The sequence below is a fragment of the Lemur catta genome, chromosome 4 (genome assembly GCF_020740605.2).
Source record: "Lemur catta isolate mLemCat1 chromosome 4, mLemCat1.pri, whole genome shotgun sequence".
Classification (NCBI taxonomy): domain Eukaryota; kingdom Metazoa; phylum Chordata; class Mammalia; order Primates; family Lemuridae; genus Lemur; species Lemur catta.
The window spans coordinates 32,020,341-32,045,867 of record NC_059131.1 but is presented as its reverse complement, the minus strand read 5'-3'; the positions used below and the strand labels follow the sequence as shown (position 1 = coordinate 32,045,867).

Genomic DNA, 25,527 nt, shown 5'->3' with positions numbered 1-25,527 from the left:
TTGAATAGGAGTGGTGAGAATAGACATTCTAGCTTTTTCCCAATCAAAGGGAGAAAGCATTTAGTCCTTCATTAATACATGTGATAATGATTTATAGGTTCTTCCTGGATGTACTTTATCAGGATGAGGCATTTTCCTTCTATTTATAGTTTGTTGAGAATTGTTTTATAAATAGATGTTGATTTATCAAATGCCTTTTCTACATATATTGAGTTAATCATGTTTTTCTTTTTTTGATAAGTTGATATGATGGATTACATTGATTTTTTTTTAATATTGGGAACCATCTTGCCCTTAATTAATGAGTTAAATAAAATCTTTTATTCATATTCACTTTGTATTTGACAGTGATTACCCTTATGAAAATTATATAATATTTGAATTTCTCCCTCCCCCAAATTGCTCTATTGATTCAATATAATCCCAATAAAAAATGGATTTATCCATTTCTATCCTGGGTTAGGTTTGCTGATATTTTATTAAGGGCCTTTGTGTCTAGAAAAGGAAGATCAATAATTATAGAACTTGACACATCAAAACCTAATTGTAGGATTTGTAATGTAAAGATATATTAGTATATATTGTAATTGTACATTAACAGTCATTTGTTTGTTTTAGTTCATGTTACTGACCATATTTAATAAATTAGCAGCTCTTTAAAACTTATTTTTGCTTAAACAGATTTCTCATGCATCCAGCTTGTCTTTTTCCCAGTTACTTTGTAGTATCCAGGAAGTGTTGCTGTTTCTTAGATATTTGCCACTGATGTGTACACATTTGTTTAGCTGAGCACATAGTCGTTGTGGCCTACCAAGGAAGAAGTTTATATGTGAGGAGGTGACAACAGGCAGCCAAAGATGGGAGAGTGCATTTGGATGAGTGGTGACAAAAACCCAACACCTAGGGAAGAGTTATCTCAACCATCAAAACGCCAGGATGAGTTGTATATCCTGGGCCTGAGTTTTATAATCCATCACTGGCTTGGGGAGCAGAAATTTAAACAATGGGTAAAGTTACCATATAAACATAACTGCTAAAATGACAAGTGATTTCTTAGTGCACCAGAAAAGGGAAGTGATGTGGACCCTCTTAGCAATTACATTGCCAAATTGTGTGTGGAGGTTTAGCAGACAGACTGAAGTTACTCAGTTCATGGACAGTAAAACAGTTTTAGTTGGAGAAACTGTGAAGGTTTAATTTATTTTGTTTGCCAAGGAGTTGATGCATTCAGGGGTGAATTAACAACAGAATCAAAGAGCTTAAAAATCAGAGTCAGTGATCTCTCTCCTTTGTAGCAAAAGATACTCATTTTGTTTTTTTCTTCTTTTGTCTTCATTTTTATGATAGCATTTTCTTTCTTACTAAATATTCTTTAATATAAAGAGGTAGAATTTACTTCTGAAGGTTCATTCCCCACTCCATAAAAAGTAAGCACTGCTGTTTCTTACATTATGAACAATCAGTAACTGTTAATGTTTTAAGTCAGTGTGGGAATTTTACCGTTTAACCACCAATGCAAAAGAATGTTATAATATACATTTTAAAACAAACATGATATAATAATCTTATTCAATAGAATCACTTGTTGAGTTCTATTATTACAAGTAAAAACTATATAATTAGCCGTATGTAAAAACTTGTCAAACTGTACACTTTAGATTTGGCATTTAAGTTGTATTTCAATTAAAAAAAACCTTTAAGATTGGTGGTCAGGGTTTAAGAATTATGCTTGATAATTTAAGGAATTATATACTTTATAATACTATGAAGAGGATATTGTGTGTCTAAAAAAGTTCCCTGAGGACTGAAGCTTGTGGTTAATTAAAAACAGAGAAAATGTTTTGAAAATCTGCCTTCAAGTCACTATATAGAATATTTGGCACAATTAGAACTCCAGTGGCTGAAAAAGAATATGTTGTGGGCATGTTTTTTAGCATTTACTTCAAAGCAGAAATGTAATATTCATTAATCTTGTTCTTTGATTGTGATGTTAGCTCTTTTGTTACTTTTGAGTTTACCTTGGCCTGAGAGCTGGCAATTAAATGGCACAGTGCAGATTACTGGAAAACATTAACTTGTTATTGTTAGTTGACATCGTGCTGAGGTTGATGGGAAGTAGAGTTTATAAATAGCATCGTCTGTGCATTGATTTCGAAATCTGCTGAGTTTCAGGGATGAATCTCATCATTTGGATCATTCATTATTTACATTTGAAGCTTTTTATTTAATGGAGAATAGTTTCATCGTTTTGAAAAATGTAATATTGAACGTAGCTGTGATACAACCCTATTGAAACTTTTGTTTTCAGTATTAACTTCTTGCATAAATTGGCTTCCTATTGTTCGCATAACTTTAGTTTTGGGATATTAAATAGGTGATGATATTTCACTTTTTAGAAAGGGGCCCATATTCCTTTCTATTTGATATAGTTCATTTATATTTTAACCTAGAATGATCTTCATGTTTTGAATAAGGATGTTTTCAAATAAGCATTCTTGAACATTTGCAGTGTTCAAGATGAAATTTCTATCCGTTTCTGAGAAGCATGCTCCTGTGTGTCCTTGCCTGAAAGCAGGCCTGCTACTTGAATTTTTATGGTGCACTGTCAGATGCAAATCATTAACTCTGAGATCTCCCCAGCATAATGGCGGAAAGAACACAGGGTCAAGCAGTAATACATGAGGGATGAAAGGAAGTTGACTCTATTATGAGAAATCTAGGCAGTCAGACAAAGTATAATGATAGTTTCTAGAAATCTGGCCAATTACCTTCCTCTTTCAGGCCAAGAAACAAACCCTAAATTTTCATTCTCACTCTACTCATTAATTGTTGGTGTGGAAAGGATTCAATGCTATTCAGGCTTTAAGACATGGAGTTTCTGGGATTTTTTTTTAGTTGGGTGGTACCTTTACCAATTAATCAGTAAGGTTTTAATTGAGTTCCAACTAAATGATCAGTACTGTGCTAATTAAAGACTGCATGGTGGCCGGGCGCGGTGGCTCACACCTGTAATCCTAGCACTCTGGGAGGCCGAGGCAGGTGGATCGCTTGATGTCAGGAGTTCGAGACCAGCCTGAGCGAGACCCTGTCTCTACTAAAAATAGAAATAAATTATCTAGACAACTAAAAATATATATAGAAAAAATTAGCTGGGCATGGTGGCGCATGCCTGTAGTCCCAGCTACTCAGGAGGCTGAGGCAGGAGGATCACTTAAGCCCAGGAGTTTGAGGTTGCTATGAGCTAGGCTGATGCCACGGCACCCACTCTAGTCCAGGCAACAAAGTGAGACTCTGTCTCAAAAAAAAAAAAAAAAAAAAAAGACTGCATGGTGAAGCACTGGAATCTTACAGCATAACTGGAGAGATACAACCAACAAATGTGAAACAGAAAAATTAGAGTACAGAATCAATCACATAGTATTAATTGTAAGTCCATACTCAAGAGCATGGCTGGAGTAGGTAGAATGTTCATGACTAAACCCTAAATAATGCAGGTATCTGGCTATACGTCTTCAGACCTCCGGTTGTTAGGACACTGACAATAGCAGGAGGATTTGATAGGCTGTCACTGTTTCCCAAACTTACCTGACACAAGAGTTACTTGGGGTACTGTTTAAAATACAAATTCCCAAACTCCCATTCTAGAGATTTTGATTGTGCAGGTCTGAGGTAGGACCCTAGAATCTGTCTTTTAAATGATCATCCGAGGTGATCCTTATGATCAGGCAAGTTTGGAAAACACTGGGTTAGGTTAAGGGTGGAAGTGATGGACTCAATGTACAAAACTGACTTAATGTAAGAGACAAGTGATTCTTGTGTCAGATCCAAGGGTGATGGATGTTATATATCACTAGGTAATCTACCTTTGAGGTTAAAGGACCGCAAAGAGCAATTTTTAAAACACTGAAATGTCAAGCTCAAATATTTAATAGACAGAAAGTGTTCTGGATTTCATTTCATCACTTATTTTCTACCCCAAACCTATTCCATTCTTAGGAAGGGTTCTCCTGGTCATTCATGTGGAGAGCAGGCAGGGAGACATGCGTAAGGAGGAAGCATTTGAAATAGCTCATGGTTTTTTTCACATGTAGGTGTATTAAAAATAAATGAAATAGCTCATGGTATTAGCTTGGCAGATGCGAAGGGAGACTCCTCCAAGTCTAAAAGGCAGCTGGCAAGACTGCCCAAAGGAAGAAGTGGAGGAAGCAGGAGACTGAGTGAGCAGTTTAGTAACACAATGTTTTGTGGTCAAGATCAAGGGGCATGAAGTAAGAGTTGTGGGGGCAGAGATAATGAGAATAATTATAATTGCACATTATATATCTTATAAAGATCAAGTAGGTCACAGTGCATGTAAACTCTTGGTCCTCATGACTAAAGAAGAAAGTAAGATAATGAAAACCAATAGGTTTTCTGACCTATCGCATTAGCTTGCATGGGTGTTAGGAGGATGAGGAAAAGCAGAAAAGGACTATCTTGATGTTGAGTTGAAGTGGTGAGTTCAGTTGTGAAATTCTGAGCAGATTTCAAGATTGGTAAATGAAAGAAACTCTTCAACAGGTTTAAAAAGTGGTGTGGAGTGGGGACAATGAAGGTAGGGGGCTGAAGATGTTGGGGGCTTTTAGCTGTGAGCAGAGAGAAAGTAGCTATTGTATAAAGTTGATGGTTTAACACAAGTGTATGATGTTAAGTGAACTTTTGTACTGCTTTAAGATGACTTATAGATGACACACTGGTCATAATAGTAGTCTCAAGCACATCTTCTCTGGTAAGCATAATGCTTTTTTAAGTAGTGTGCAATGAGAAAGTTTTTTAAAAATTAAGTTTTGCCTAAGATTTTGGTCTAAGGGTTTTTTCCCCCCAACATAATAGTAGAGGGACTAGAAAAGCAGTAAACTTTAAAAAAGCAATAAAGCAAGTTTTTACCATCTGCTCATGCATCCCAGTGTCTCAGTGTTGCTTAAGAATTGTTCCCTTCCTCTCCCACAGTTACTACAATCTTATAGCTTGCCTCTAATGATAGACTTTGTTATTTCTAATCAGCACCTGATGCTAACTTTTGTGGGTTTTTTATGGGGTTTTTTTTTTTTTGGTAAAGAATTAAAAGAAGTCAAAATGAGCTTCTAAAAGCATTTAATTAATGCAGACTCACAATACCAGTTAGTAATCTAAAGTAAATGTGTAGTTCACCCACAAGGCTTTTTAACAGATGGAGAATCCTGTAATCAGAGAATTCAGAACATGTCCCAGATACAATACTGAATATAGTTTTGCAATATTGAATATAATGACTTGAATGTAGGGAATTTTTTGTAATTTAAAAAAATTTTAATTATAAAATACATATAACATAAAATTTATCATCATAACCATTAAGTACACAGTTTATTCAGTATATTCACATTGGTGTATATTGAGTCTCCAGAACTTTTTCATCTTGCAAAACTGAAACTCTTTACCCATTGAACAAAAACTCCCTATTCCTCCTTTGCCTCAGACCCTAGCAACTACCATTCTACTTTCTATGTCTATGAGTTTGACTACTCTTGATACCTCATATAAGTGAAATCAAACCATATTTGTCTTTTTGTTACTGGCTTACTTCACCTTGCATAATGTTCTCAAAGTTCATCTATATATCAGAATTTCCTTCCTTTATATAGGGGTGAGTAATATTCCTTTGTATGTATATATACCACATTTTGTTTATCTGTTTATCTGGAATTTTGTATTATTTCTACCTTTTGGCTATCGTGGATTTTGCTGCTATGAACCGTGGTTGTATCTCTTTGAGACCCTGCTTTCAGTTCTTTTGGATATATAATTTCTTGTTTTACTTAGATGGAAACTTCATTGGGAACCTTGATGGTTTGCTTCTTGGCCTCAGTTTCTTCCAATATTAAGTATTGTGCATAGACTTTAGCTTTCCTATTTGTATTCCTCTACTGTGTTGTGAACACCTCCCCCTTTCTATCCCACCTTTATACTGCAATCCTTTTGAAACAGTTAAATCTACATTTTTTGCTGAAATCATTGGAAGATCTGGGAAGTTGTTTGGAGGCTGGAGACTGGGGTGGTGCTAGAGGATAATGACCAATTATACTTACGCAACTCTACATCCACCCTGGTCTCTTTATCTGTGACCTTTTCCTGTTAAAACTCCACATTCTTCAGACAGTGAGCGTTTCCTTCTTTACCCCACCTTACTTAGATCTTTATTTTACTGAATCTCTATGCATCTGTGTACAATTTACTAGACAGTAATTTTTATTTGTCGGTATTTTACTTTTTAGGTGAAATTAATTTTATTTTATATTTAGTAGAATTAAATAGAACCCGTTTAATTTGCTAAATCTGTGCCAAGTTAAGAAATAAAAGAAAGAAAAACTATTAACAATTTAAATATTGCCTTTTCTGTCAGTACACATATGCCCTGAAGTGAACGGTGACATGAGAGTTGAGAATGTACTGTCTCCTTAGTGTCTTTAGTGTCTGTGTTGAATATGATTCAAGAGTAATTTTTGCTGTATATAATATTTAGTTATTGGCTTTAGACTCTACTCCCACATATTATATTTGTAAGCTGTTGCTTTAAGTAAGTCATACATTCCCAGGAAGTAGAGATTATCTCCCTCGAAACCCCATGAGATCAGGAGACAATGTCTTCCCATCTGAGCAAATTCAAACTCTTAATTTCACCCCCTGACCTAGCCACAAACCCGTCCCCCTGATGATGGTCTTTCCATCCTTGGTAAATGGGACTACTATTCACCCAATTTCTCGAGAGAAAACCTAAGGATCAAGTTTTGATTTCTACCTTTTTTTTTTTTTTTTAGCTTGGCTTCAGTATCATCTGCTTCTCTACTCTCGATCTCTATACAGGGGTCCTTGTCTAAGCCATCCTTATCTTTTGTGTGGACGACTGCATTTGCCTCATATCTGGCCTCTCTGCTTATTATACTCTTGCTCCCTTCAATCTATTCTCTATATGGAGCAGAAGGACCTTTTAAAAACCCAGATGAGATTAACTTAATTCCTTGCTTAAAACCCTTTAGTCATTTACCGTAACACTTAAAATAATCTAAATTTCTTACAGTAGTTTATAAGCACCCAAATGACCTGACCCAGCCTGCCTCTCCAACCTCACCTCATGCTGCTTTCCTCCTTTCACTCAACCCTAACTCTGTGGACTCTCCTCTAATAACTAGGTCTTGTCCTGCCCCCGGGCCTTGATACGTGCTACATTCTGCTTAGAAGGCACATAAGCAGATGTCAACAAATATTTGTTGAGTGAATGAATGAGTCAGGCGCTTCATAAGGACATGGACTGTACTAAGTACCATCTCCCAAAAGTAGATACAATACATGGCATCAGTGTACATAGTTGAATGCCTAGTGCAGTGCTTCTCCACGGGGGGCCATTTTTCCCCACAGGGAACACTAGCAGTGTCTGGAGATATTATCAGTTGTCACAACTGGTGGTATGCTGTGAAATTAGTAGAAGTCAGAAGCTAAAAACATCCTGTGATGCACAGGTCAACCCCCACAACAAAGAATTATCTGGCCCAAATGTCAGTAGTGCTGAGGTTGAAAAACCCTGCTTTAGACTAATAAATTTGAGTTAGGAGAAGTCAATTTTAATAGCACTGCTGGGCCTTCAAGTCCATCACATTACATAAAAAGCTTATTTAAATACTAGGAAAATGAAAATCCTCTTGATTGAAGACTACTCTCCCATCCTCAGGAACTGTGTGTTATTTCCTAAGGATAAAGGCTCCTGCTCCACAAACATAGGAACCGGAGTCCCCTGTTGGTAGGTGTCTTGCGCACTTCCTCACAAGGAATTAAGCTAAACTGAGGTTTGTCTTTCCACTTATTTTTCCAATGATAAAAATGACCACTGATAGCCATAGTTGAAGGCTCTCTCTGGATCAGGTGAGAAATCTCCCTCTTTCTCTCCTGCTACTTCAAAGGTTTCTGAGTAAATGATGTTTTTGTGATAGCTAGGATTCTGCCTGTTGCAGAGACATGATTCGTTCTACTTAGAGCTCACCATTAATTTCAAGAAGATTGGGACAAACTACAGCCATTTACTATGTAACAATGTTTCAGTCAACAATGGACCTGTATTCAACAGTGGTCCTGTAAGATTGTAATGGAGCTAAAACATTCCTATCATCTAGTGACATTGTAGCACGACACATTACTTGTGTGTTTTTTATGATGATGCTGGTGTAAACAAATCTGTGCTGCCAGTTGAATAAAAGTGGAGCACGTACAATTATGTACAGTACATAATACTTGATAGTGATAATGAATGACTATATTACTGGTTTATATATTTGCTGTGCTTTTTATCATTGTTTTATAGTGTATTTCTACTTATCAAAAATAGTTAACTTATAAAGAAAAAGTAAAACAGCCTCAGGCAGGTCCTTCAAGAGGTGTTCCAGAAGAAGACATTGTTATCATAGGAGGTGACAGCTCCATGCATGTTATTGCCCCTGAAGACCTTCCAGTGGGACTTGATGTGGAGGTAGAAGACAGTGATATTGATGTCCTGACTGTGGGTAGGCCTCGGATAATGTATGTTTGTGTCTTAGTTTTTAACAAAATAATTTAAAAAGTAAAAAAAAAAAAAATTAAATAGAAAAAACTTACAGAATAAGGATATAAAGAAAGAAAATATTTTTATATAGCCGTACAATGTTTTATAAGCTAAATGTTATTACAAAAGAGTCAAAAATTTAAAAAAAAATTAAGTTTATAAAGTAAAAAACTTATGGTAATCTAAGGTTAATTTACTATTAAAGAAAGAAAATTTTTAAAAATACATTTAGTGTAGCCAGGCTGGGCACAATGGCTCACGCCTGTAATCTAAGTACTTTTGGAGGCAAAGGTGAGATGATTGCTTGAGGCAAGAAATTCAAGAATAGCCTGGGCAACAGAGCAAGACCCTGTCTCAAGCAATCAATCAACCAATCAATTAATTTAGTGTAGCCTAGGTGTACAGTGTTTATAAAGTCTACAGTAGTGTACAGTAGTATCCTAGGCCTTTACATTCACTCACTGACTCACCCAGAGCAACTTCCATGGTAAGAGCCCTGTACAGGTGTGCCATTTTTATCTTTTCTAGCATATTTTACTGTACCTTTTCTATGTTTAGATTTGTTTAGATGCACAAATACTTACCATTGTGTTATAATTGCCCATAGTATTCAGTATAGTAACATGTTATATGGGTTTGTAGGCTAGGAGCAACAGGCATACCCTATAGCCTAGGGATATAGTAGGCTATACTGTCTAGATTTGTGTAAGTACACTCTATAATATTCACACAACAATGAAATTGCCTAACAACACATTTTTCAGACTATATCCCCACCATTAAGCAAGACAGGATTGTACTGTGTTGCTTTTTTTTTTTTTTTTTCTGGTAAATCAAGAATCTGTGGGATTTTAAATACATGCACACATATTCATGCCCTTTTAAATAATCAACTAATCAATTAATTTAGTGTAGCCTAGGTGTACAGTGCTTTTAAAATCTACAGTAGTGTACAGTAATGTCCTAGGCCCTCATATTCACTCAACAGGCTACAATGTAAGATCATAAGGTTTCACTATATAAATGTCCAGATATCCATTTTCGTGAGACTAACATACACACAGACAACATTCTGCTTTTGCTGAATCAAATAAAAGCAAACTGGCCAAATTCACCCGGGAAATGACCTAAGTGAAAGCTAAAGTATTTGTTAAAGTGTTACCTGATTTTGATCATTCAGAAAATACTTAGGAAAATCTGAATGTGCTCACTTAGCCTATTTTAAAGCATTTGCCTCTCTGAAGCAGTACAGAGGAGCTAGAAATTATACTTCTGGATATGGGAATTTATGGAGCATGCTCAGTTGGAAAGAATGTCAAGGATAAACCCCTGGAGGGTCATAACTAATAGAGCTAATACCTTCAGAAGTCATCAAATTGTTCTTCTGAGACAATGGCACAACTTACTCTTAGATGTAAATCACAAATGCAGAAAATGTAGCTTGTGACCAAAAGGGCAAACTCAGTAGCAAGTACTATACTTCTTAAAGCACCTGAGGGATAATCATTATTTATCCTTGCCATGCTCTTGTCATTGTTATGAGCTGTAGTAAGCTGATTAGTCAGGAAGCACGGTTTCTAGGAAAGTCATTAAAGACCACTAAGAAGAGTACTGCTAAGGAACAAGACAGAAGTCCAGTGGCCAAGGAAAAACACCTGCCAAAAAAGAACACAAGTAAACACAGAGGAGTAAGACAGCTTCTAATAATGTAGAACCAGAAGAACAGGAGAACCCCAGATGGTTGGAGAGGGATGAGGTGAGTCAGTCTCCTTGCCACAGCAACACCAAGAGATGCCATAAATTGCACAGCAAAATTAAAACCTCACATGGGGCATGCCATACATTAATAAGGATGATGTTTTTGAAAGAGTGATTACAAAGCACTTTGCACATCGATTATCCTTTAGACTTCACAGTAACCTTGTGATATGAGTTGTATTATTAGCTCCATTTTATAGATAAGGAAATTAAGGCTCAGAGAGATTAAGTAATTTTCTAAGGTCCCCAGCTGAGACTTGAATACAAAGCCAAAGTGATACGACAGTAGGCCAGAGTTTCTCAACTTCAACACTACTGACGTTTTGGATTGAATAATTCTTTGTTGTGAGAGGTTGTCCTATGCCTTGTAGGATATTTAGCAGCATCCCTGGCCTCTACCTACTAGATGCTGGTAGCACCACCTTCCAGTTATGACAGCCAAAAATGTTCTAGACATTGCCAGATGTCTCCTGGGAGTAAAATCCTCCCAGGTTCAGAGCCACTGGTCTCAGGACTAAAGTGTGAGTCTAGTATCAGTATAAGTTTAGTGGGCACCAAGAGGATGTCCTGTTGTCCCACTGCAGTCATTCTCAATAGCTGGTGGGAGAGCTTGTTTATAGGGAAAAATTCCGTAACAGCTTCTCTCTGAACTTTCTCAAACCTGATCCTTAAAACTTTCCAGCAATATAATGAAAAGGGAAAGGCTAAAATGGTTTATGGATGGATGGGTGAGTAGGTGGGTGGTTAGTTGGAGAGAATCATTGTTTCATTCAGCTATTCATTCAACAAATAACAGTTCCTGGGAATGGATTCACAGAGGCGTCAGTGTTTAAGCTAAAGTAGCTTTAGAGGGAAGAGTATTAGTTTCCTCAAGATGAGTTTGGGGGATGATGAATTGATAAATAACATGACATGTCAATAGGCTCGGAGTAACAGGCTGATGGCCCATGACACAAACATGTTCTGGTCTTGAGGACTTGGATTCATTGGTCATCTTGCTTTGTACACCAACCCTTTTGAAAGCAGTCTTGCTGTTTACTTTCACCGTTGAGTTAACTATTGCCTTACAAGTACTGTTTATCTCAGCCCATATGGTAATTGCCTTAAATTTAAAATCAAATCAACAAACTTTTGCACTCCAGGAAGGCTGTGTAGGAGATAAAACGACATGGTTTACATAAAAAGATAAATAGCAATCAAGGCGACATATCTTAGGTGCCAAATGAGTGGTTCACATAATAAGTACTATGGGATGAGAGGATGGAAAGATTGCCATGACCTGGAATTGTCAGGGAAAACTGTGCAGAGGGAGTTAGTGAACTGAGCTTTAATGGATGAGTAGAAGCAGTGTGAAGTCTTTGTCATAAACTGAGAATTGCACTTTGATTAATTCACGTAGCATGCCTTATGAAAAAATACCTTTTAGATGATTATTTTAATACCATCTGGGTGTTGTTATCTTGGAATATGTCTAATAACATATATAAACTCCAGTTAGAGCCAGGCACAATGGTATGTGCCTATAGTCCCAGCTACTCAGGAGGCTAAGGGGTAGGATCTTTTGAACCCAGGAGTTTGAGTCCAACTGGGCAGCCTAGCAAGAACTTGTTTGTTTAAAAAAAAAAACTGATTAGAAGCTCATCCGTGATGATTGTCCCAAGTTCATTAAAGGTGCCCTCTTAGGAAACTGGACTGAAGATTTGGAGGGACCTTACTACTGTCTCTCTCTATGACTTTGGATATTACACATACTCAGCAGGATTGTGGGAGGCAGAGTTATCAAAAAGAGCTAGAGAGGCTTTTGCTTAAGACACTGCCTGGTTTATTCCACAAACCCCAGCCGTACAGTAGACTTTAATAATTCCAAATAAAATGGATGCAGCAGATGTTCTTGGATCTCACTGCTGGAGGTGTTGAGTGGCAAATGAACAAACAAACTGGGGGAGGGGGTGGGGCAACCACCCAAATCTCCATTCCTAGGGGCTTAGAGGAATCATTTTTTTCCTTCCTCCATGTGAAAATATAAACAGTTGCTTTATAAACAGTTGTCACTTTTTGACTTTTAAAGATTCACAGTCTTTTCCTTTTGTTTACTTTGATGACCTTTGAAATAAGCTGCAACCGAAAGAGTAAAAAAAAAAAATTTCCATCTTCATTTTTCAAAAAGAGGAGTCTGTGTTCCCACAGTACACTGGAAGCCAGCAGACACCTAAGGCTGGCTCCAGCCCAGGCCCAGGTTTGTGGGGCTTTTAGGTGCAATTCTTAAGCCCAGTTGCCCCCCACACCTTCACTGGGCAGCTTGGAGTAATGTACATTACCAGCCTGAAGACCAGATTCTGAATGCCAGACAGTTTTCTGTGAGTCAGAGTTTTTTTATGGGGCAAATTTTATAGCTGCTCTAAACTCTGGAAAATGCAAATTAATATAACTACATTTCCTTTGGCCTCATTTGCTGAAGAGACAACACTGGAGACACTATTGCACCTCTCAAGAATGCTGTTACCTATCTGCTCTGTGGGCAGCCTTCTCTACCCTCATTTTGTTTCTCCTCTGACCTGTTCTTCTAGACACATTGGGCACAGAACTGAAATGCCAAAGGAGGATACCAGGGAGGAGCCTTGGGAATGTCAAAGTTTCTTTTCTTTGATATCTGTCTCTTGGTGAAAAATACCACACAGCCACCTCTCCCAGTAATTAGTATGTGAATTTTCATATTGAGTATGGAGTTAAGGAATACATGATAAAAAAGAATATCTTTTAGTTTTTATTGTTTCTGACTCCAAAAGTAATATACTCCTCCTTTGTGATGATAGGACTATTCGGTACCTTAATTGTAATGGTGATTACATAAATCCATACTTGGGATAAAATCCTCCCCCCAAATGAATGCTTGTAAAAAATGATGACAACTGAATCAGATATATAGTTTAGTTAACAGTAATGTACCTACGTCAGTTTTCTGGTTTTGATGTAGGACTGTAGATTTATAAACACAATAAAAGGAGTCACCATTGGGGAAAGCTGAGTGAAATGTATACTGACTCTACTGTTTCACAATTTGTTATGAGTATATAATTATTTCAAAATAAAAAGTTAAAAAATGCATTATTTTAGGCTTCATCTTCAGGGCCAAAAAAAAAGAAAAAATTAAATTAAAAATTAAAAAAATACATTCTTACTACAAAACTTTCTAAATTACAAAAATGTACAACACTGAATGTAAAAATTCCAGCCCCCACTGTTAATAATTTGGCATCAATGAAAATGGGATCATAGTATTTTTGCAACTTCCTTTTTCAGTTAACAGCATGACTTAGAGATATTTCCAGTTGTCTGTATACATGTACAACATTCTTTTTAATGGCTGTACAGTTTGGCTATATATGACAGGATACTCATTGGAATAACCCATACTTTTTTCACCTGGTGTCCTGTATTGGTTGTTTCTAAACTTCCCTATTATAATCAGTGCTGCTGAAGATCATCCTTGAGCATCTATATCTTTGCCCACACCTGTATGTCTATAAAATAAACTCCTAGAAGTGGGTATTACAAGATTAAAGAAAGTACACGTTTTCCATTTTCATAGCAAATGCCAGACTTTCCAGTTGCTGCTTTGCCCAACTCCACTGGGCACTATTTGTATAGAAAATGTTGTATGTACTACAACATGACTCTCCTGGTTACCATCCAAAAAGTTTGGGACAGTTTATACTTCCACCAGTGATGAATGAGAGTATCTATTTTTCTTAGCCAGTTATTAATTGGATATCATCCTTAAAAAAAAATTCTGTGCTAAATCCATGGGTTTTAAAAAAAACATCATTTTATTGCACTTCTTTAAACATTAATGAAATTAAACATTTTCTAATGTTTATTGGCTATTTGTATTTCATCTGTGAATTGTTTGTTTATATTCTTTGCTAAATATTTGCAGTTCCCAAAGTGTGTGCCAAGGCATGAGATATTTTAAATTTTGGGGAGAAATTTGGTGACACTTACCATCTGTCAGACGTTATGTAAACTACTAGCACAAAGTATTACGAATTTATAGTTGTCGACATTAGCTCATACTCCATTTCTGTTGATGATGATATATCTTTGCAAAGTTGAGTATTTGATAGTTGCTGTGATAAAAAGCAAGTACTGTGAGAAAATCAATGTGGAATAAAAGTGAAAGTGGTAGAGTCCAAGGAATATCCAAGGTGTCAGAAGTTATGAAGTAATCCAACAGGCACATGCATCTCATTAGTAATTGTGGTTATTTAAGAATGAAAGAAAAATATTTCATTTCAATATGTGTATTATTTTTTCACACAACTACTAATTCATTAGGGCATAAATACTTATTGGGCTGTTTTGACCTAAGTACTTAATAAATGGAACTGTTAGCTATTCCCTTTGGCCTAGGGGCATCATGAAAAAATTAGTGAGTTACTAACGGTGTCATGAATTGAGAACGTTCGGGAATCCCTGCCATATTTCATTCAATTACTTTCATTTTTGTAATCAATTTGCAAGTTTTGTTCCTTAGGGCAGCAGTCCCCAACCTTTTTGGCACCAGGGACTGGTTTCATGGAAGACAGTTTTCCCACCAGGGACCAAGGTGGGGGATGGTTTCAGGATGATTCAAGCACATTACATTTATAGTGCAGTTAAGCCTCTCTGCCAATGATAATCCGTGTTTGCAGTCCCTCCCCAGTGCTAGCATCACCACTTCAGCTCCACCTCAAATCATCAGGCATTAGATTCTCCTAAGGAGCATGCAACTTAGATCCCTCAAATGTGCAGTTTACAGTAGAATTTGCACTCTGAGGATCTAATGCCACCACTGATCTGACACGAAGCGGAGTATACGTGGTGATGGCAGTGATGGAAAGTGGCTGTAAATACAGATGAAGCTTCGATTGTTGGTTCGCCGCTCACCTCCTGCTGTGCTGTCTGGTTCCTAACAGGCCACAGACTGTTTTACTTTTGTATATTTGTAGTGGTTTTTGCTATACAAAAGTTTTCCATTATTATGCTGACATATTTATATATATCTTTTTTTTTCCCATTAATGGCTTCTTATTTTTTTTTTTTTTTTTTTTAGAGGCAGGGTCTCCAGTGCAGGCTGGAGTATAGTGGCGTGATTATAGCTCACTGTAACCTTAAACTTCTGGGTTCATGCAATCCTCTTGCCTCAGCCTCCTGAGTAGCTAGGACTGCAAGGGTGCACCATCTCACCTGGCTAATTTTTTTGATTTTTTATAGAGACAGGGTCTTGCTATGTTGCCCAGGCTGATCTTGAACTCCTAGCCTCAAGTGCTCCTCCTGCCTCAGCCTCCCAAAGTGCTGGGATTATAGGCATGAGCCACTGTACCCAGCCCTTATTCATTCTTTAAAAACTCATTTTTACCTGATGATTATAAAACATTTTTCCATTGTCTTCTAGCATTTTTATAGTTTCTTTTTCACATTTGATTCTTTTCTCCATCTGGAATTTATCTCAGTGCAAGGCTTTAGGTAGGGGTCCAACTGGTTAGTTATCTTAATATTTAATACTATGTATTGAACAAATCAATTTTCTGACTATTGTTTAAATGTCACTTTTATTATCTACTTTATTTCCATATGCAAAATTTCCAGGGAGTTTATTTCTAGACCATCTATTTTATATCTATCCTATAGCACTTACTGTTTTCTACCTTGAATTTGTTATTTATTTACATATCTTATTTCCTGCAGTAGATTGTAAGTTCTTCCTGTATTGATTTTATCTTTGTGTCTTGTACACTTAGCTGCTTTCTCTTTCCCTTCTTCCCTCCCTCCTGCTCTAAATGTATTTTAAAATTTTATATTATAGAAAGTTTTAAATATATACAAATAATGTAATGAATCCCCATGTATCCATAACTCAGCTTCAACAATTATCAATCCGTGACTAATTTTGTTTCATTTATGCTACTGCCAACTTACCCCCTCCTGTATTATTTTAAAAGTCACTGTATCTTCAATGGGGGAAAAATAGTTTTTTCACTAAATGGTTCTGGGAAAACTGGATTTCCACATGCAAAAGAATGAAATTGAACTCTTATACCACGTACAAAAATCAACTCAAAATGGATAAAAGACATAAACATAAGACCTGAAACCATAAAACTCCAAGAAGAAAACAGAGGAAAACCTTGATATTGTCCTTCGCAGTGATTTCTTGGATATCACACCGAAAGGTCAGGCTACAAAAGCAAAAATAAATAAAAATGGACTATGTCAGACTGAAAAGCTTCTGCACAGCAAAGGAAACAATCATCCAGATGAAAAGGCAGCCTACAGAATGGAAAAAAATATTTGTGGACCATTTTTCAGATAAGCAGTTAATATCCAGAATTTATAAATACCTCATACAACTCATTAGCAAGAAAACATATAACCCAATTAAAATATGGGCAAAGGACTTAAATAGATATTTCTCCAAAGATGATATAAAAATGTCCAACATGTATATGAAAAGGTACTCAACATTGCTAATCATCAGGGAAATGCAAATCAAAACCACTATGAGATACCACCTCATACCTGTTAGGATAGTTATTATGAAAAAAGCAAGAGATACGTGTTGGCAAGGGTGTGGAGAAAAGAGAGCCCTTGTACACTGTTGGTGGAAATGTAGATTGGTTCCACCATTATGGAAAACAGTGTGGAAGTCCCTAAAGAAATTAAAAATAGAGCTACCATATGACCCAGCAATCCTTTCACTACCAAAGGAAGTGAAATCACCACCTCATAAAGGTACTGCACTCCCATGTTCATTACAGTATTATTCATAATAGCCAAGATATGGAAATAATCTAGGTGTCCATCAGTGAATGAATGGATCAAGAAACTGTCATATATACACAAACGTACACACACATACAGTGGAATTTTATTCAGCCTTAGAAAAAGAGATCCTGCTATTTGCTACAACATGAAGGGACCTGGAGGACATTTTGCCAAGTGAAATAAGCCAGACACAGAAAGAAAATACTGTATGATCTCACTTATATGTGGAATCTAAAAAAAGGGGGTGGGGGTAAAATATATAGAAATAGAGAATAAAACAGTGGTTACTAGGGGGAGGAGAAGAAATGTGGAGACATGGGTCAAAGGATATAAGGATATAAAGTAGCAAATATGTAAGATGAACAAGTCAAAAGATCTAATGTGTCCTCTAACATGAGGACTATAGTTAATAATAGTGTATTGTAGTCAGGATTTTTGGTAGATTGTACTTGCTCATGCCATGGAGCAGGGGGGAAATGGTTAACTATGTGAAATGATGGATATGTTAATTTATTTCACTATAGTAACCATTTTACAATATATCTCTCATAAAATCATGTTGTATACCTTACATATACACAATAAAATTTATTTGAAAAAATTAACTGTCTTGACTGAACAAATTGTATTATTTTTCATTAATAAGTTTTGCTACATGAAAGTGTTCCTTATTGATCTAGTTCTGTCTTTAAGGAAACTCAGTAGTTGAAGATCCGGATATACAGAAAAGATAAATTATCAAATATAATAAGCCTTCTTCTAAAGAATTTAAACAGATTTATTTTACAAATAAATTTATAATTTAGAAATTTTATACATAGCTCTTCAGAAATGCCTCTATGTTCTAAATTAGGAACTCTTTAGTTAGAACAGATATTATGTCAGTGTTTAGTGAATTTTAAATTCTTTACATGCAAACCTTCGTTTGTATGTCGGGTTGAGATTGACTACCTTTGACATCACTTTCTAAACCTTGCCCTTACCCCACAACTCAGGACCCTTGACACTTCTGAGTGACAGGACTCCTAATTACATTGTAAAATTTGGATCAGCAGGCGAGAGATGATCTAAGACAGATATATACTCACTCTCTCGTTATTACTATTTCCCCAGCACCTTCATGTGGGGAGAGTTGAGAGAGGTGGCTTTTGGCTGCTGCTGCGAATGCAGGTTCTGTTCCTACCACGCCTAGCAAGGGAGTGATAGAATTCCAAATTAATAAGTGCTCTGTTTTTTGAGCCCCTCTCCTTGCCAGACAAAGCTACAAATCCTTGGAGCCCCAGAAACTGTGAAGAAGAACAGGACCCAGTCCTTTCCTTCAAAGAACTATACTCTAGGAAAAGAGGTTGTAGATTGATAACCATGATGACAGGATTAAAAAAGTTTAAAAAAAAATCCAATGAGCTGTTGGGGCACTGAGGAGGAAAAGAGAGAGTCTTAAGGTGGGGGTAGGGGAGTTGATGAAAGCTGAGGAAGGTTTTATGGAGGAGGTGGTGTTTAAGCTGGGCCTCATGGTATAAATGGAATTTCAATAGGCAGAGTTGGAGAGGGTGGAGGGAGAAATGGAAGGAACATCCTGAACAGGAAAGCATTGTTAAGTTGTCTGGAATGGGAAATTGTCCCTTGTGGCCAAAGAATAGGTTCATGAAGTGGAGGAAATAAGGAAGCAAAACAAGAAAGGTAGGCTGAGCTTTCAGTGACCAGCAAATTCTTTAGGAGGATGAAACTTGGGACGATATCATCAGAGCCTGGCTTTAGGAAAATTTCTCTGACAGCCATGTGTAAAATAAATGTTTAATGCAGAGACCAGTCAGTTAAGTTGTTTTCCTCATCTAGGTGCAAGGTCTTTGGCTCCTGAGCTAGGACAGTGGGAGTGTTAATAGAAAGGAGGGGATGGATTTGAGACACAAAGTGAATTTCCAGGCTCCCACATGCTTCATGTTTTTGTATATTTTAGTCCTTAAAGATATTCATTGCCTATTTCCTGTGATTCTCTTCCCAAACCAGCGTCAGCAAGGAAGTAATTACACTTTGTAATTAGCATCCTTTTCCTGGCAGCAAGGACACAACACAGTAAGTTACCACCTTTTGGGAACTTACGGAGACCTTCCTAAGGATGTATTCTTGTCTGATAAACAGCTTGAGATCTGGGGGAGCAACTACATGACATGCTTCCTGGCCTGCCCTCTAGCATAGGGGAAATGTGGGTGTCACATGCCCACTAAGCCCTTTCTTTGAGGGAATGACCAAGTTGAGGAGCTCAGGTATCCCAAGGTCCTGCCTCTGGCCCACACTGAACCTCCCAGGCTCGTACCAGTTGGACTGTCAATAAAAAACAACACTTTGAGCTCGGTACAATGACATAAGCAGGTACGTATACCCCACAAGCCTGGTGCCCTGCATTGTGGAAGTCGGAGGCAGGAAGGTGCTCCTGAGAAGCTGTGGTCTAGCTGGGGATCCAGTTAACACGCCTGAAGCAGAAAACAAGTCCTCAAGCACAGTGTAATAATGATTACAAACCACATACTGTATAACTTAGAGAACTTTCCTCCCTCTTGCTTTCCCATCCCATCCCCCACACATACTAATACAATCTGCCTTTTAGATAATTTTTGCTGTATCCGTTTCCCAGCGGTTATGTGATTAGGCTTGTTTCTGTGAATTAGAAAGTTTAGATTCCTCCCTCAGCCATCCCCCTCTCCGCTCCCCCCTTCCAGTCTGACTTAAAGCCATAAAATACTTCTGCCTGCCTGCAGCTCTGTTTGTATGAATTAAGTCGGCAGAGTAAATATTCACATTCCCAGCTACAGGCTGAAACAATGTTTGCCTGTTCTGCCCAGTGAGTCGAGAAAAAAAGGGGGCCTGACATCACCCTATACTGTACATTCCCGGCATAGATCATTTATTTAAGTCCCTGAAAAAATACAGATGTTTTACCAGCCGAAATAAAATCCTGTGTAAACACTGAGCTTGGAAAAATGTGGCACTGACTTAGCTGTGGGGGTTGGAGCAGTGCAGGGAGAAGAGTAGGCAAAATGGCAGATGCAAAAATTTTATACTTGGATGAATATGATAGGGTCAAAAGTGTTCACCCACAGTGTGCATGCAGCAAAAGAAAAAAAAAATAGAGTTTGTTTTTAAGAAAATACAGTTGCAAAAGTGGATAGATTTGTTGATATTCAGAGTTTCGGATTGATAATGATTATGATACCTTTACCCCACTTATATCTGACCTTTGAAGTGAACATCTCTTTTCTTACTGGAGTTGTCCTTTTTCATGGCCTAACTTTGTCCTGTTATTGCTGGATCCTGCTGGTTTCTGGAGCTCAGCTGCTGTTGATTTTATAAGGGGGAAAATTGCCTGGAAGCCATGCTTGGTGAAGAGGAAAACCCATCTCAGTGTTGCATTCCCAAACAGCCATATATCATCTCTATCTTGTCTAACACAAGTCGCTGTGTTAGTTCTACAGCATAAACCAGACATATTTTACTGGTGCAGTGCAAGTTTTTTCAGGGAACTGCCTCATGACTCTTTTTAAGCCTGTGGCATTTATTCAAAGAGCATTGCAAAGCTGCCAAAATGGACCCCAAGGTGTGCACAAGATGCCTGGGGCTCCCCTGAGTCTCTGTTTAGAGTGGAGGGAGGGAGAGTAACTGTTTCCAGGTTCTCCAGACATTTTTTTCTCAGTTCCTTACGGAGTTTCATTAAGGCTTGCATCTGAGGGGCAAGAAATCCAGCCCACTCCCTGGCACCCTCCTGCCGTGCATTCCCTGCTCCTCCCAGCTGCTTCCGTGACTACCCCGTCCTCAGGGCAGAGTGGACAGCCCCATCTCTCGGCAGCCCCGTGCCTGTGGTGGTCACACATGGGTGATGCTGTTGGCATACGCTTGGTGGTTTCGTGTGTGCTTGCAGTCTCTCTCTCACTGGTTTGTAACTATCTTGAGGCAATAAAGCTTTCTCCTGTTTCTTTTGTTGATGACACCCTTAAGTTCACCACTAACCCTTCTACGAGGGACCTACTACTATAGCTAGGGATAGCCATCTGTTCCATGTGTGTCTAGTGTGATTATTCATAGAGCTTCCTTTTGTCTCACAAGAATTCCTGTATTGCAAAACAAGTTACCCTAACTAGAACAATCATCGTATGAATATTCCCAACCAAACGCATTAAATCCCTCCCCCCCCCCCGTCATTCCCAAACCTGCTCCACATTCTCGTAGAATCTCCGTCTTGGAAGATGCCCCTCATTCGCCAGCTGCCTATGAGTCTCTTTCCTAACCCTCTGCTAAAGCAGTTGCCAAGCCCTGCCTCTTTAGCTGCCAGAAGGTCTCGCAAATGTATCCTCTCCTCCCCGTTCCACTGTAATTTAGATTGGGGTGAGTTTAGATTGGGGTGGGGGTGTCACAAAATCACAGTCCTACCTGTGCCAGGCAGGTAAGTGAACCTAGGGGGTGAGTATAAACATGTGGGCCTCTCTGTCCTTTGTTTTCAAACTATTGATAGAGATTTGAGTTCAGTAAATATTTCATTTTCCTCCTGATTTTCCCAAAGTTAAAAAAAAGAAAAAGAAAAGAAAAAGGCCAAAAGCAGTGATAAATGGCATTGACACTTCGCCTTAGTGACCAGAGTAACAGGCAGCAGAGGGGACAGTGGTGGGCCAGTGTACTTTTCTCATCTGCGGGGCCAGCTGCTGCTGCTCCGCTCCAGCCAGGTGACTGTTGCCCTGCAGGAAGGTGGGCCTGCTAAAGCCCGATCTTATGATTTTTCAAAAGAAGTTGGAAATCAGGATGATTATGATGGGAAATCTCCCAATTCATAAATGTTGGTTTAAAAGTACTGCGTGGGCCAAATAAAACATCTGCAGCCACTTTGGGCCCACAGGCTGTTGGTTTTAAGCCTCTGGTTTGACCCTCACCTGCACTTGTCTAGACGACTGCAGTAGTCCTGGGCACCCCGCCCTTCTGCTGCAGCCTCGCACTGCCCCTGGCTTTTCTCTCCAAATTACAGATCTCACCCAAGAGCGCTCTCTGAACAGGTCTTTGCTATCTGCAGAACAAAGCACACATTCCTTGATGTTGCCTTCAAGGTCTTTCGCAGTCTAACTCAGCCCCTCTCCAGCTGTGTCTCCTAACACCCCATGCACACCTTGGCTATGCTCCTCACACAGGGCCCCTGGCTCGCTCTCAAGCAGTGCCAGTATTTTTTTTAATTAATCGACTATTTCTTAGAACAATTTTAGATTTACAGAAAAATTGAGCTGGTAGTACAGAGAGTTCTCATGTCTTCCTCTCCTCCCTGACCCCTCCCCGCAATTTTCTCCTGCTATGAATATCTTGCGTTAGTGTGGTACAGTTGTTACAATTAATGAACCAATATTGACACATTATTATTAACTAAAGTCTATAGTTTAAATTAAGATTCACTGTTTTTGTTGACAATACCAATATTGTAATACCATTTGCATTTTTTTAAAAAATTCTTTCCTCTGTTTGTATAATCTTCCTTCTATTCTGGCAAGAAATTCTTTTCAAGGCCAAATATGACTATCACTCTTTCTTCAAAGCTTTCTCTGCTTATTTATGGGATGGAGCTGGAAGGGAGGGAACAGACAAAACACAGAAAAGAACCAACATTTTTAAAAGATACCTAGTGTATAACAAGTAGTTTACATATTCTTTTAAATCTCTCTGCAGTCCTACAAGATAGATATTATTATAGACCGTTTACCCTGGGGAAACAGAGGTTAAGTTGCCCAAAGCCCCACAGCTGATAATTGGTTTACACCCATGTCTAACTGGCTCCAAAGTCTGTGCTCTTCTACTCTCTCCCATGTGGCTGGATTCTTACCACTAATCTAGCCTTCCTGCTTTCCCCATCAGATTAAGAATCCACTGGAGTAAGGAGTGCAGTGTTATTCAGTTCTGCCTCCACTCTGAACACATTAGTCAGTACCTACTCCTGCTCATTGAACCCATCGGAATGTTTCCTAAAGGAGTGAATTTAGGAAGAGGCACCAAATATTGACTTCAGTTCTATTTGGCAAATGCTTGTTGAGTTCCTACTATACATCAGACTTGTTGCTGGGTGAGGTCAAGCATAAAAGGGAAACTGATGGTGATGCTACCATGCAGGTTATAAATCTTGACCAGGCAAGGTCAGGGAAGCTATTGATTTCCCATTTATCCACGACTAGAATGTAAACTGCAGGAGAGCGGGGATTATTTGGTCTCTGCTGCACCCCTAGGACAGTACCTGGTATTAAGAGTTGTTTAATAAATATTTTTTGTCTGAATGTTTGAATCCTGTTGCAAATTTGGGACACCTAAAATGACACTGTATTTTTCAAAGTTTTCATGTGTGTTCAGTTAATCATCCTCCTTGGTCTGGCAGCTTTGGTTTCTCTGTGCTTGGTTCAATACAGCCCTGTATTACAGGCTGCTTCCAAACTATCCCAGGCCTGGACCTGACCACTTTCTTAGCCCAGAAGTTCTTTTGGATCAGAGCTTTAGGAAAGTGGGGCAGGGAGGAGGGGGAGTTGCCTTGCCCCTTCCATCCTTTAAGAGCTGATGGACAAATGACCCTTCTTGGGAGCTGCCTGGAGCTCCTGGACCTGACCTTAGATCATAGTTCCAGAGGGCCTGGCCTTAGGCCTGGACCTCACGCCAAAGGATGGCCTCATTTTTTTTTGAACCCGGCACTCAAAATGTCATGTGAGGGTGGTTGTGTATTTAAATATTTTCATTAATTTTCTTAAGGAAAAATGTTATCTCAAAAACATTAGCCTGTTTCATATATTTGCCTACTAAACTTTTCTTTCTCTCCCCTCCCTCTGTCTTCTCATCTCCTTCCCTGCTGAATTTTTTCCTTGACTTCTCTGACCCTGTCTTTCATTTGTGTTGCTCTGTCTCTTCAACGTGCCTATTTCCACCAAGGTTCTTCTAAGTATACCTCTCTCTCCATTTGTTCCAAGTAAATAGATCACTGTCCATTCCTGGTAAACAGCCAGGATCACAATTGTTGTCTGGTTTTTGCCCAAGGTGACAGAATTGATGGACCTGTAGGCTGATTTTCATAAACCAGAGCTACCAAGCGTTTCAAAAACAGTGTTGTTTTTGCCAAGTAAGGTGAGCAAATATAGGACTAAGTTTAAACATCCATCAGGAGTTATTTTTGAAGTGATTGCTTCTAAATTAGAAGCATTTGAAAATCTCACAGTTTTCTTTACAAGTAAATTCCAAAGTCATGTATTTTGCTGGTGTCTGCTGATTAATTACAACCCTGTGACACCATGAAAAACCCTGGTGGTTGGTTTTGTGCAGCTGTGGAGAAAAGTAAAGCAGGGCCCAGTGACTTTGCCAACTCTTTCAGGACAGTGGGGATTCAGGCTGAGGGAGGTATTTTTTCCCTCTGGCAGTCACCACATGAGAACAGAAGCCCCAGCCAGAGCCATTTCTCCAGACTCCACGAGGGGGTGTGGTGAAGGAGTGACATTTGATCTGTTGCTTCTGAAATAACAGATCCATTATTAGAGAAAACATTTTCAGTCTCCACATCAGGACTTGTGTGCATTCTCCTATATGTACAGTTCCATCTGTTTAGGAAAAAAAAAAAAAAGCAGTTACATACAGCAAAGTAATCAAAATTTATTTTGATTCTCTAAACAGAAGGTGCTCAGCATGTATGTGTCGTTGGTGACTGCAGACGGTCCGACCCAGTAAAATCTGCCAGTTCATCCATTTAGGGTCTGATGACTCTGAATTGATTTTATCTGGCCTCTTACATTTTCTCATTATCCCTTTCCATATCTAACTCCAATTATTTTACTGCCGTAAGCCTCTTGTTGACAGGACAGAAAGAGAAGAAGTTGAATCTGGTTGCTTAGAGAGAATTTTCTGCAGCTCTAGTGAAGGGTACAATAGGGAAAGAAAACAAATATTATTAAAATAGACTTTCAAAGATCTTAGTGTGTTTATCTGTACTTGCTTTGCTCCACCCACCTCTTCCCTTTGATTTAGATAAGGGGGCCCATGACTGAAGGATTGCTTGGACATGCATCTTTCTCTTTGGCACTAGCTAAGGTCAAAGGAACTCATCTGTGCCCTCCCCCTCTTTCTTTCTTTGCTGCAGGTCTGTACTCATCACAGAAGCCTTGTGGATGTCATAGCTGAATATGAATCCAACACAAACACACACTTGCACACAGCCTGTGTCACTAGTCTGCTGGAACTGTGGCCTTCATTCTAAATATAGGCAGCTAGAGAGAGAACAGGATCTACTTTTCTCTGTTTAATTCTAGTATTGCACTTAATTCTAGTATATAATGCCATGTAAGAGAGTAGGGCATGTCTGCATTGCC

The 25,527-nt window shown here is 38.4% G+C and overlaps 1 protein-coding gene across 1 annotated transcript in view; it reads left to right on the top strand.

Annotated features, from left to right (window-relative positions):
* The window catches only part of THADA (THADA armadillo repeat containing), a 298,298-nt gene that overhangs the window by 185,887 nt on the left and 86,884 nt on the right, over positions 1–25,527 (top strand). The window lies entirely within an intron of this gene.